Below are 12,854 nucleotides of genomic sequence, written 5' to 3'. Positions count from 1 at the left end.
ACATACACCAAACCCCAAGAATATCTATCTTAATCTCTAGCAATGGATATAGAGATCCAAAGTAAAGTTAGAAGCTTTAATCTGTTCAGTTGATAGAGTAATCAACTAGCACTTTGCTTAGTTGATGAGGGATGGTTAATTTCAATTCATGGAGCTCTGCTACATTGAAAACCCCCTTGTTTAATTTTGCAGGCTATTTTGCTGAAACAGGGACTAAATGACAATATATTAAATGTGGCTTTTTCTTCTAAGAACAAGAGCTGCTTGTTTGGTTGGTTTTTAAAAAATAATTATGCTTTTTAATCCTTCCTTCAATCTTTGTCCTTCTATTTCTGTGTCCTGACCCCACTGTGGGCTAAAGGTTTGAGTGACCCCAAGGTATCAGTAGGCCAGGTCCAGATTTGCTTATTGAAAGAACAAGCAACCTACTCTGAAGAGCTAGCTTTTAGCAAGCAAGAGTGCTCAGCATGAGCAAGCCTGCTAGGAGACTCCAGTCAGCTGGAAACAGATGGTCAGGGAAGCCCACTTGAGGGTGTTTCGTGTACAAACTGCACCCACCTTACAGGATTTGAATATAAATATTTTCCACTATTTTATGACAGAGCATCACAGGGCCAGTGTGTTGTGTGACGGTTAGTCTTTATAGACTACTCATAGGAAAGGGGCTGGTTGTTACACAGGAGCAGGGACTAAGCAGTGTGAAGCTACCTGTTTACCTCATAAGCACACCCAAATGTATACCGAATGCAGCTTCCCACCATTGGACTCCATAGGACCTAAAGATTTCCATCTTGTTAATGTGTCACCAGCCATAACAGTGGCTGTTTCCCATCACGGCCAATACAAATATTCCCACTCCATGCATCAACATAATAGGATGTAATACCAAATAAGCCAATTAAGCCAAGCTTACAACAAGGCATAAGCTTGTTAAACTAATCAATAACCCCAAGCAGAAGCACCTTAGCTGGTTCAGTAAGGTGGAATCCCAGGCCAAACACAGTTGCGTGTTTAGTCCTTCAGTCTTCCTTAGGACCTGAAAACTTTAACTACTTTAATTAGGTAGACAAAGTTCCTGTGCAGCATGGCACTAATGCCAAGCAAGGCCTAAACTTTAGGAACCAAAGAGCCAGGCCTGGATTTTACGTCCCAGGTTCAATACACTCTCTCAAAAAGATTGCCCAACACTGAGGTTTTTGCATGATGCAAAATGATATAAATAAATTGGATGGCTGTTTTATTAAAAGACAGAAGATTAATGAAGTAAAGTTTCCTTAATAGGTCAACAGCCCTCACTGGGCTGAATTTCTGCTTCATAAACAGAGTCCACCTCAATTAATCTAGCTGCCAATGGTCATCCAATTTCTTCTTAAAGACACCTAGTAATGCTGATTATTTACACACACACACACACACACATGTATTTACTTACTCCTCTCAGCAACATGTCACCATCAGTGTGTTACCTTGAATCCACACCCAGCACCTCTTTCTTAACTCCTTTCGGTCCCTGTAACCTCCTGCCCCTCTCTTCCATCTCTGCCACCTTTCTAATTTGTTCAAGGGGGCTTATAAAATGAATAGTTAAGATGTTTGTATTTACACTCCATATACTTGAAGGGTGGAAGAGAAATTCCTTGTAAGCACTCCAGCTTGTCATGTGAAGATGCAGATTGGAGTGTTTACTTGAGTGTACATCTAATCTGTTGTTGGAAAGAACCCAGAACACCTCATTTAACAAGCAAGAGCCTTTCCTCACAAGGAAGAAAGTAAGAAGAGTCCTGTCAGAATACATCAAAGGCCCATCTGGTCTATCAGTCTGGTTCCCACACTGTCCAACTAGATATCTATGAGTCCACAAGCACAACTTGTAAATAATACACCTCCATCCTGTTGTTGTTGCTCCTCAGAGCTGGAATTCAGTTACTGCACCCACTCCTTCCGGTGCCTAGACGTTACATGTATTAATCATGGATTGTGTCTGACCATGTCCCCTTTCCCACAGAGATGCTAAGTACCAAAAAGATTCCCTGGGGCTCAGGCACAGAGAGCAGGACTAAAAATAAAATAAAAAAAAAACATTGCATATGTTTTCCATCATAGTACCTCGACTATATAGAAATTAATCCTGCTGGACAACAGCCTGGCACCATCTCTCTTTTCTTTAAGATGCCATCTAAATACGTTCTTATTCTGTTGCTATTTTGGTGGGTGAATCTGTTGGCTTGTGATTTAATGACCATTTTTAATTATTTTTAATCATCAAGTGCTGCTGCCATTTTTATGAATTTATGGTAGAGATATGCTATTAATTAATTATACCTTAATTGGTTTAATATGTCCCCTTTTATCTTTTTTGACCTTATGTTATATTTATTCATTTATATCATAGTCTTACTTATTTTATTGGTTATTATATTTAATGATTTTATTGTTATTATTGGGTTATTATAAATCACACATTTCATTGTATTGTTGTTTTAATTATGTTGTAAGCCACCCAGGGAGCCTTGAGGCTAATAGGGTGGCAAATAAATCAAATAAATAGATAAATATTCTATTCTGTATATGTAAATGCCTTCAAAGGATCTTGTCTCCAAAGGACAAACTTATTTTTAAAGGCAATGTATGGACCAAGGAGAGGGAAGCATTTAGTTTCGGGGGGGGGGGGGGGGAATGGAAGCAGACAAGATTTAAGAGCGGTTTAGCAGGAGGCGAAGCATGTGTGAGCAGCAGAGTTGGAGGGGAAATAGCCTCCCAGTGACTCAAGGCTCTACCTCTAGTTAGCTACACCCAAACATCATCTCTGTCCTCCCTGCAGGCCCCAGATCTTTCCTGGAGGTTTGGGAAGACTCCTCCAGAGCAGATTTGGGAAGTGTGTAGAGGATTGGGGAAGGGAAAGTCCTGTTGCTCCACACAGTAGTCACTGACAGAACTCTCCTCCATTAATGTGCTTATAGCTGTATATACTAGAAGCCATCACCACATTGAATTCCACCAAGTTATTACATGCTGCAGTCTAGCCACTGTAATTTCCTAGGCAAAATGGGATAGAGGAGCAGTTCTTTTCCACTCATCTCATCAAACACTTACAGGCTCAAGACTGCTTTGTCCTTAGGAGTAAAGCTGATGCCAATCAATGCACAGATCAATGCAAGTAAGCAAGTAAGCTATGCAACATTTATTTTATTATTATTTATTAGATTTTTATCCTGCCCCATTAGCCATAAGGCTCCATGTCATTTCCATGGTCCTCTCTGAAATACCACTGAAATCTCATTGGAATTGCAAGGAACTTTGCAGGGGAACTGAACACTCCAGAAGGGCAAATGCAGATGTACATGAAAAAGGTGCTCATGGTTTTGTGTAGGAAGTGATGTCCATAGTTTAATTATAGTCTATGTGAACAAGTACTTCCTTTATCTCTCATGAATCTTCCACCAAACAGCTGCATGGATGACCCCGATTTCCAGTATTATGAGAGAGGGAGAAAAGTGTCTCCCTATTCACTTTCTCCACGCCACACATAATTTTGTACAGCCCTGTCCTGTCTCTTCTCACTCACCCACTCACACACCTCTCAGATGTTATAAGCTATTGCACTTTTCCCAACACTGCAATATCCTATTTTGATGCAGTAATTAGTACCATATACCATATCATTGTAAAAAAGGGAATATGATATTGGCAGTTTTGTTTTTCAATTCCTTTCCTAATTATGCTTAAGCAACCTACTCCTGTTGAACACAAAGCTGGGCTTCTATACCTTAGACCAGAGCAAGTGTCTGCGGACACCTTGATGGCCTTGGTACTCATTTCCTCTTGCCCTGTCAATAACAACGGGAAAAGCAAAATTAGTCAGAGCACTGGGATAACCTTTGAAATTACAGGAGGCTGCCTATCCATTATGCCAGAGAAACAGCTCTGGGGAGACATAAAGGGGCCCATCATGATTCTAGAAGGGAAGCAGCAGCAAGTTTAATGGCTGCACAAAGCAGGAAAAAGTAATGGGCATGGAGTCCCAGCGGTAAAAATGATAATATGCCAAGAGTCCCATTTCACATGAATGACCATATATCATCCCAGTACAAAGGTGCCATTTGCACAGATGGGTGCAATGGGTAAGAGTGCTGCTATGTGCAATGCACTGAAACAGTTCACTGACTCAGTAAATAATACTAAATGTTAGTTTCTTTGTCTATTCGAGGCCAGTTTCTGCGAACAGCAGAATAACATCCCTCTTGAACTAAGCCATTCTGTCCTACAAGTGGTGGTGTAGGTTGTAATGGGGAATACATGGAGGACAATTCTCATATTAAAGGTGAAATGGGGGGGGGGCTGAATTCTCCTATATGCTGCCAATTTGCCACCTCATGCTGGAAAGCCCATTATGTGCATAATAGGTTTGTCTTCTTACTTGCAAAGGTATTATTCCAGTGATAAGATCTGTAGCCTCCTTAACAGCCTTACTCTACTCACTGCACAGACCGTCTGCACTGGCCATTTCTGACACTATTGATTTCCCTGCACAGGAAATGTACAGAATTAAACTATACGGAAAAAGGTGCACGAGAACAGCAAATTTACAACAAATAATTTCTTACTTTCTACATTGTGGACTCCTCCCCACAGAATCAGTCATTTTGGCCAATGGTGAGAGATAATGGAAGCTGCAATCCAGCAATACTCAGAGAGCTATAGATTCTCCTCCCCAGGGTATAAAGAATACTTGGTGGAATTTCAGAAGGGACATTTTGGCATTCAGGGTTTGAGAGTTTTATGCACTACATAATTCTCTGGAATTCCTCTTGAGTACTAGGAGAAAAGTACTATGCAAAGTCAGCAAACCTGACAAATGGGTTCATTTTGCATAAACTAAACATGGCACAATTTTTTTTGGTGTGTCCATACAAAATTATAACTCCTTATAACTTTAGATTAAGCCAACACCTTAAAAATAAAGTCAGCTTTGAAATCTCTTCAAAGCAAGATACTACAAATGTCTACACAGTACAGTGGTTGAACACAGGTGTATGGGCATGCCTGTGTGTGTGTGCCAAGGGAGCTGTATTTGGGCTCTAACCATTTGGCTGGTTTTTGTTCAGATACAAGTTGATGCATACCATGCATGTTTAGACAAAAAAAAATCTGGCAACTCTCAGGATTCCTCAGCTGGCATGGAGTTCTTCCGGACAAGGCTTTTACTGTACAATCTCCCTGCCTTATTGGTGGAATTTCACAGGACTTCTACTTGTAAAACTCCTATGTCTTCCTACAATTTCTTCCATCTTTTTTCATTCTGCAGGAAAGCCATCAGAGGAAACAGCAGAAAACATGCATGCTGCTTTTTATTGGTATAGCACTGGAAGCCACTTGTTTGGAGATACTTCCCAATGGTGGGCTACTAGAGCTACCAGGGCATTGTGCGGCTATTCCATCTTTTCCTCCTTAATGGGCTTTCTGTAATACAAAAAAGAAAGACTGGGACATGGGTGGGACATGGGTGGACATTAAGAGTGGAAGATAATCCCCCAATCCACGAAATCATAGGATAGTTAGGAAGCCACAGTGGCTTGTTTGCATGTCATAGCCTCTGGAAATGGCTTTCTGTGATGACAGCCGGTGGCAGCCATCCAAAGTGCTCAAGCTGCACACTAGAGGGGCTGTCACTGGTTCACTTTTCCCTTTTTCATTTTTTTAAACACAAAAGTGCATACTTTCATTACCTTGAAAAAAATCAGTAGGACTTGTGCAAGAAAAATGTTTGTATTTGAGAGAGTCTAAAATGGGAAGCCTAGCCTGAGTAATGGTCATGGTCGGGGGGGGGGGGGCATGCTGTTAAAGTGCAGCAGACACCAACCATGGACATTTATTTAGAAAGGCTGCAAATACCTTAAAAAAAACCCTTTGCATTCCTTTGGTAAGGGAAGCTGTCGTGACCAACTATAGCACCACCACAACAATGGGAAATTATTTTCATCTAAAAAAGAAGATAATGATGGGGTGAACCATTGGCAGACCCATTAATGAACTACTTAGAGGCTTTGGAGTAGCTGTAACTGGCTGTCAGGAAGGAGAGAAGAAAAAGAAAGGGAGGAAGGGGGAAAGCACCAGAGCTAGCAAAAAAAAAAAAAAACAGTCCCATTATTGTGATAGAGAAAGGATACAAGGGATTGGGCCCATTTCCCCCAAATTATAACATTCCAAGGTAGAGATTTGAGAATTCCAGGATTTGAGAATTCCAGGAAGAGGCAGGTCAGACTATGCATCAGAAATGCCATGGTTAATGATCTGTGAGATACACCAAGTGGCTGGTGAGAACCAGACTGCTTCTGGTCTGTAGAGGAGACACTATACAGCCAGGAGGGTCAGAGGGGGCAGGATGCAAATTTATCAGTCCAGGGTTTTGTCATCAACTGAGACAAGCAGACCAGTTAAGTAACATTCAGTATTCTACCATCTGGCCCACAAGCAGCACAAATCTCCATCAGGCTAAAGCCAGTTTCATTTGGAGGGAAAAGGAGGAAGGGAATTCTGTTTGGAACCAACTTCCAACATGGGCAAGAACTAACTCCATAAATTGGAGAGATCATTCATTTGATGAATGCTTCTTGTAAACAACTTTATTATTTCTCACGCTCAATGGCAAAGCCAGCCCCAGTAGGCTAGCCTAGCTCAATAGAAGGATGTATGTAGAATCCTGCTGATCACAGTAAATGGAAAGTGGAGAGATGTTTTCATGACAGCCAAGTCCTCTGGGATAATGGCTGGAGAATCAAGGGGAAAGGGAGGGGGGACCCTATGGTGAGTTTCATTGTGTGCCTGGCACAGCATGGATTTTTTTGTGACCAACCAACCCGCCATGGGTTATTCTCAGGATGGTTTAGCATGATGTGTATATGTGACCTGTGTGCCAGTAGACAAAAGTGTTCAGTGTGGCTGAGCTTGAAGACTGTTTGTGCTGTCCAGCTGGACACTAATGGTAACTTAAACTATTTCCCATGTAATGCTGTTTACCACCTTATGTAGATTCAATTATTGATCTTTATTTTTATGTTTCTATGAATTGTTTACACACTCTGACATTTTGAGATATAAATGGTTTATAAACGTTGTTATGTGCTGCCAAGTCATCTCCAACTTATGATGACTCTATGAATAAATGCCTTCCAAAATGTCATGTCCTTCACAGCCCTGCTAAGCTCTCATAATCTCAAGGCTGTGGCTTCCTTTATGGAATTGATCCATTTCATATTTGGTCTTCTGCTTCTGCCTTTGACTTTCCCTAACATAACTGTCTTCACCAGTGAGACTTGCCTTCTCATCATGTGCCCAAAGTATGACAGCTTCAGTTTTGTCATTTTTCCTTCCACATAATGCTCTGGTGTGATTTGATCTAGGACTTTCTGTCATCTTTCTGTCAGTCCAGGGTATTCACAAAGCTCTTGTACAGCTCAATTTTTGAATGCATAAATTTTCTTCTTTTCAGTTTTCTTCACTGTTCGGTTTTCACACCCATATGCAGTGATCAGGAATGTAATAGTGTGGAAGATCTTGGCCTCGGTCTCCAGTGAAACATCACTTGATAAACTTCTCTACTTCCTTCAATACTTCCTTTCCAAGGCTCAGTCTTCTTTTAATTTCTTGGTTGCAATCTCCATTTGAATTGATGACTGAGCCAAGGTATAAGCAGGTTGCTTACCTGTAACTGATGTTCTTTGAGTGGCCATCTGTGCAGTCACACATATGGGTGCTGCGCCTGCGCAGTGCCTAGGCTGGAAAGGTCGAAAGCTAACGGTTTTGGCAGGAAAAACTCCGCTCCCCCTCCCCTCGGTAGTATATATAGAGTGGAGTGTCCGCCATTTTCTCCAGTCTTTGGAGACCGTATGTTCACCACCTCATGGAAGAAGATGGCATAACAACCTAGTATGTACCGATACATTCCCTTTCGGTACCAATGTTACAAGTATGAGGTACCAAAGCAGTATTATACAGTACCGATGATGAAAACCACTCACCAATACCAAGCGGGGCCGGCAGATGGGTTGTGCGACTGCACAGATGGCCACTCAAAGAACATCAATTACAGGTAAGCAACCTGCTTTTCTTCGTCGTGGCCTCTGTGCATCACACATATGGGTGAATAGCAAGCTTACCAGAAACGGTGGCGGGAGGTGTCGCTATTGAAGAACGGCAGAAAGAACAGCCCTCCCGAATGAGCAGTTTCTTCTGGCACACACATCAAGACGATAGTGCTTCATGAAAGTACAAGGTGTAGCCCAAGCTGCTGCCTTACAGACATCCTGGATCGGGACACCCGCAGCGAACACGGAGGAAGCTGAGACTGCTCTAGCGGAATGGCCCCTTGGAACAACAGGTAAGTCCAGCTTTGAGAGTTGGTAAGCTAACTAAATGGTTTGAACAATCCATTTGACAGTCTCTGAGACGAAACAGGCAATCCTTGGTCTCACTCAGAATACTTTACAAAAAGTTTATTGGAACGTCGAACAGATTCCGTGCGCAATCTATAAAAAGCCAGGCATCGTCTAACATCTAAGGTGTGCAAGGACCTCTCGACCAGGTTCGACGGCGACGGGAAAAAGGCAGGCAACACAATTTCTTGGTTCAGGTGAAATGGTGTGACAACTTTAGGCAAAAATGTAGGGTCCATCCTCAGGACCACCTTTTCCTTATGGAAGTTTAAATAAGGTGGATCAATTCGAAGAGCACAAAGTTCACTGGCTCTACGAGCTGAAGTAACTGCAACTAAAAAAGTCGTTTTCCATGAAACAAGGCGTAAATCGACAGTGGCTAACGGTTTGAACGGTGGTTTTGTAAGCGCCTGTACGACAACTGAGAGACTCCACGTCGGCATAAATGGCCAAATAGACGGGTGGAGATTCTGCAGGCCTTTAAGAAATTTCCGAATAAGCGGCTGTGAAAACACCGACAGCCCTTGTACTACACCACGATAATGTGATACTGCAGCTGCATAAACCTTAATTGAGGAGGGTTTCAGTCCCGAGTGATGCAGGTGCAGCAAAAACTGAAGAATATTCTCAACCGACGCCGTAAGCGGGTTAAACGAGCTAGATTCCGCGAAGGATGAAAAACGATGCCACTTCGCCGCATAGGACTTTTGGGTGGACGGTCTTAGTGCAGACTCGAGAATCCTTACAACCTCCGGATCCAAAGAACCCGGTCCCGACAATATTCCCGTCGGTACCGAGTCAGTGAAGGGGTCCGACTGATCATGAGTTGAGGTACCCAGTGATCTAGATCTCTGTTCCAAAACAGTCCCTTGAGTCAATGAATCCTCCACGCAGTGAGGTTCAATGACGACAGGTCCGGGTGCCGGACGGCACTGTTTTGTTGGGTTAGCAAATCTTGTGTGAGCGGAAGGCGAAGGAAATTGCCCTTCAAGATCTGAAGAGGAGTGGAGAACCATGCTTGACAAGGCCACCAAGGTGCTATGAGTATTCCCGTGGCATCGTTGTGCACGATCTTTGAGTCGATTTTGGTCAGCAGAGGAATAGGTGGGAATGCGTAGAACCTGAGGTTTGTCCATGTAATCATAAGGGCATCTCCCATTGATCCCGGTCCTATTCCCGCCCTGGAGCAGAACCTTTTGCACACCTTGTTTCTGTGGGTGGCAAAGAGATCTATGTCCGAATGTCCCCACAGTTGGAACAATTGGGTGCAAACTTGGTGGTTTAGTTCCCATTCGTGGGTGATCGACATGTGTCTGCTCAAGAAGTCTGCCTCTTCGTTGTCGGTCCCAGCCAAATTGACCGCCAAAAGGGTTATGCCTCTCGGGATACACCACTTCCAAATGTCCACGGACAGGCGGGCCAGGGCGGTGGATTTTGTGCCGCCCTGCTTGTTGATACAGAATACCATCACTATGCTGTCTGATGTGAGCTGTATCACTCGTTGGTGAAGAATGGTTTCGAAGGACCGTAGTGCTTTGAAAATCGCTAACAGCTCGAGGTAATGTATGTGGCTCAGCGATTCCTGGCGGTTCCACATGCCTTGGGATTGAAGCCCTGCGCATACCGCACCCCACCCGACCAACGAAGCATCGGTGTATAGAGTCCTCGTCGGGTGAGGTGAGGGGTAATGAATGGGGTCCCCACATTCAGATTGGGTGGGGATACCCACCAAGTCAATGTCTGTAAAACAGTGCAGGAGTATACGAAGAAGTTTGTACGGTGAATCTCTTTGAGGACGAAAGTTCTTGTTGAACCAGAGTTGAAGTGGACAAAACTTCAACCTGGCATGTGGGACAATGGCAACTGTGGCTGCCATGTGACCCAAAAGTCTTTGTATGGAAAGCGCTGTGACTACGCGGTCTCGTCGAATCCAAGAGATGCAGGCATGGAGGCTGTTCTGATGAGCTTGGGGGAGGAATGCCCTCGCCACCGTAGAATCGAGACGAGCTCCGATGAAGTCTATCACCTGAATAGGAACAAGGGATGATTTTTCACTGTTAATGCAAAGTCCAATAATGTATAAACAGCATGAACAGGTGACAGTAGGGTTTCATGGGTCTCTGACACTATAAGCCAGTCATCCAGGTAAGGGTAGGCTTGGAAGCTGTGAAGTCGAAGATGAACACAGACTGGAGCCATACATTTCGTGAAGACCCTCAGAGCCGTGGCCAAGCCAAATGGAAGGACATTAAACTCGTAAATGTCAGTTCCGACGGTGAAACGCAGAAGACACCTATGACTTTGGTAAATCGAAATATGGAAATAGGCATCCTTTAAGTCAAGGGAGGCAAACCAATCCTCTCTCCTCAGCAGCGGAAGAATATTTTGGAGGGTATCCGCAATTTCTTTGGTTTGATAAATTTGCTGATATTCCGGAGGTCCAAAATCGGACAAAGACCACCGTCTCATTTCGGAACCGTAAAATATCTAGAGTAGAATCTGTGCAGTCCCTCGGAACTGGAAACCTGTCGAATCGCTCCCTTATGAAGCAGTTGTCACACTTCGCTCACTAACATCGGTCCATAATAAATCTTCCCTCATCCATGACTTGATTGTGGATGAGGGGGCCGACCTGGCTTGCATAACAGAGACCTGGGCGTGGGGGGGGATGCCGCCCTCTCTCAAATGTGCCCGCCTGGGTATCTGGTTCAGCACCGTCCATGCCTGGAGGGGAGGGGAGGGGGGTCACTTTGGTTTACCGAGCCTCCATCTCCCTCACGGGACTTCCAGTCCCTTCGAGGCCAGGGCTGGAGTGCCTCTACTTAGTGTTGGGCGACCGAGACAGATTGGGGATTCTGTTGGTGTACCATGCACCCTTCTGCCCAACAGACTCCCTGCCTAAGCTGATGGAGATCGTCTCGGACCTGGTGTTGAGGACCCCCAGGATGTTGGTCCTGGGGGACTTCAATCTCCATGCCGAGACTGGTCTGACCAGGGTGGCTCAGGACTTCATGGCCCCCATGATGGCCATGGGGCTGTCTCAACATGTCACAGGCCTGACCCATGAACGTGGACACACTCTGAACCTGGTTTTCTCGACAGGGCAGGAAGAGGGTGGTCTGAGGGTGAGGAATTTATGTCTGACACCCCTGTCATGGTCAGATCACTTCCTCGTGAGGTTTGTGCTCGAGAGTGGCCTCTCCCTCTGTAAGGTTGCAGACCCGATTGTGTGGGTCTGCCTCTGGAGCCAGATGGATCCAGACGGATTCCTGAAGGCCCTGGGGGAGTTTCCGGCTGACAAGACTGGTGCTCCTGTCGAGGCTCTGGTCGAACTATGGAATGGGGAGATGACTAGGGCTGTTGACACGATCGTTCCTAAGCGTCCTCTCCCGCCACGCAGAGCCCACTCTTCCCCTTGGTATACATCTGAATTGCAGGCGATGAAGCAGGCCAGGAGACGGCTAGAGTGTAGGTGGAGGAGATCACAGGATGAATCTGACCGAACACACTTAAGAAACCATTATCAGGCCTATGCTGTGGCCGAGAGGGCGGCGAAAAAGAAATTCTTCTCCGTTTCCATTGCCTCCTCAAAATGCAGTCCGGCGGAGCTTTTTTGGGTGGTACAAGGGCTGGTCCGTCCTGGCCCTAAGAAAGATCTGGTTCCACCCTCGAAGGCCCGCTGTGACGACTTTGCCAAGCATTTCAGGGAGAAAATCGCTCAGATTCATCACGAGCTAGACTCTACTAGCGATTCAGAGGCTTCTGGGGAGATACCAATGTCACTGTCTGGTCCAAAATTAATGGATGAATTTCAGTTATTGCGGCCTGATGATGTGGACAAGGTGCTTGGACGAGTATGTCCCACCACTTGGACCCTTGCCCATCTTGGTTAATAAACAACGCCAAGCACGGGATTGGGACCTGGATCTTGGAAGTGGTTAACGCTTCTCTGAGGGAGGGCCTTTAAAGGAGGCGGTAGTCCGACCAGTCCTGAAGAAAGCATCACTGGATCCAGAGATGGCCACTAACTATAGACCAGTGGCCAACATCCCATTTCTGGGCAAGGTGTTGGAGTGGGTGGTGGCGGGACAACTCTAAGCACTCTTGGATGAAACTGATTATCTGGACCCATTTCAGTCTGGCTTCAGACCCGGGTACGGTACTGTATCTGCCTTGGTCGCCCTGTACAATGACCTGTGCAGGGAGAAGGACAGGGGGAGTGCTTCCCTGTTGGTTCTTCTGGACCTCTCAGCGGCTTTCGATACCATCAACCATGGTATCCTTCTGGATAGGCTAGCGGGATTGGGGGTTGGAGGCACTGCTTTGCAGTGGTTCCGCTCCTATCTCAATGGCCGATTCCAGAAGGTGGTGCTGGGGGACTATGGCTCTGCACCATGGCATAGCTGCCATGGTGCAGAGCCA

At 45.0% G+C, this 12,854-nt stretch overlaps 1 protein-coding gene across 1 annotated transcript in view; it reads right to left on the bottom strand.

The window, feature by feature from the left end:
• SRCIN1 (SRC kinase signaling inhibitor 1) overlaps window positions 1-12,854 on the bottom strand; it is a 149,895-nt gene that overhangs the window by 52,611 nt on the left and 84,430 nt on the right. The window lies entirely within an intron of this gene.

Source organism: Varanus komodoensis, unplaced genomic scaffold, assembly GCF_004798865.1.
Source record: "Varanus komodoensis strain SLA01 unplaced genomic scaffold, ASM479886v1 scaffold45, whole genome shotgun sequence".
Taxonomy (NCBI): domain Eukaryota; kingdom Metazoa; phylum Chordata; class Lepidosauria; order Squamata; family Varanidae; genus Varanus; species Varanus komodoensis.
The sequence above is the reverse complement of the archived record's forward strand: the minus strand, read 5'-3'. Positions and strand labels throughout refer to the sequence as shown.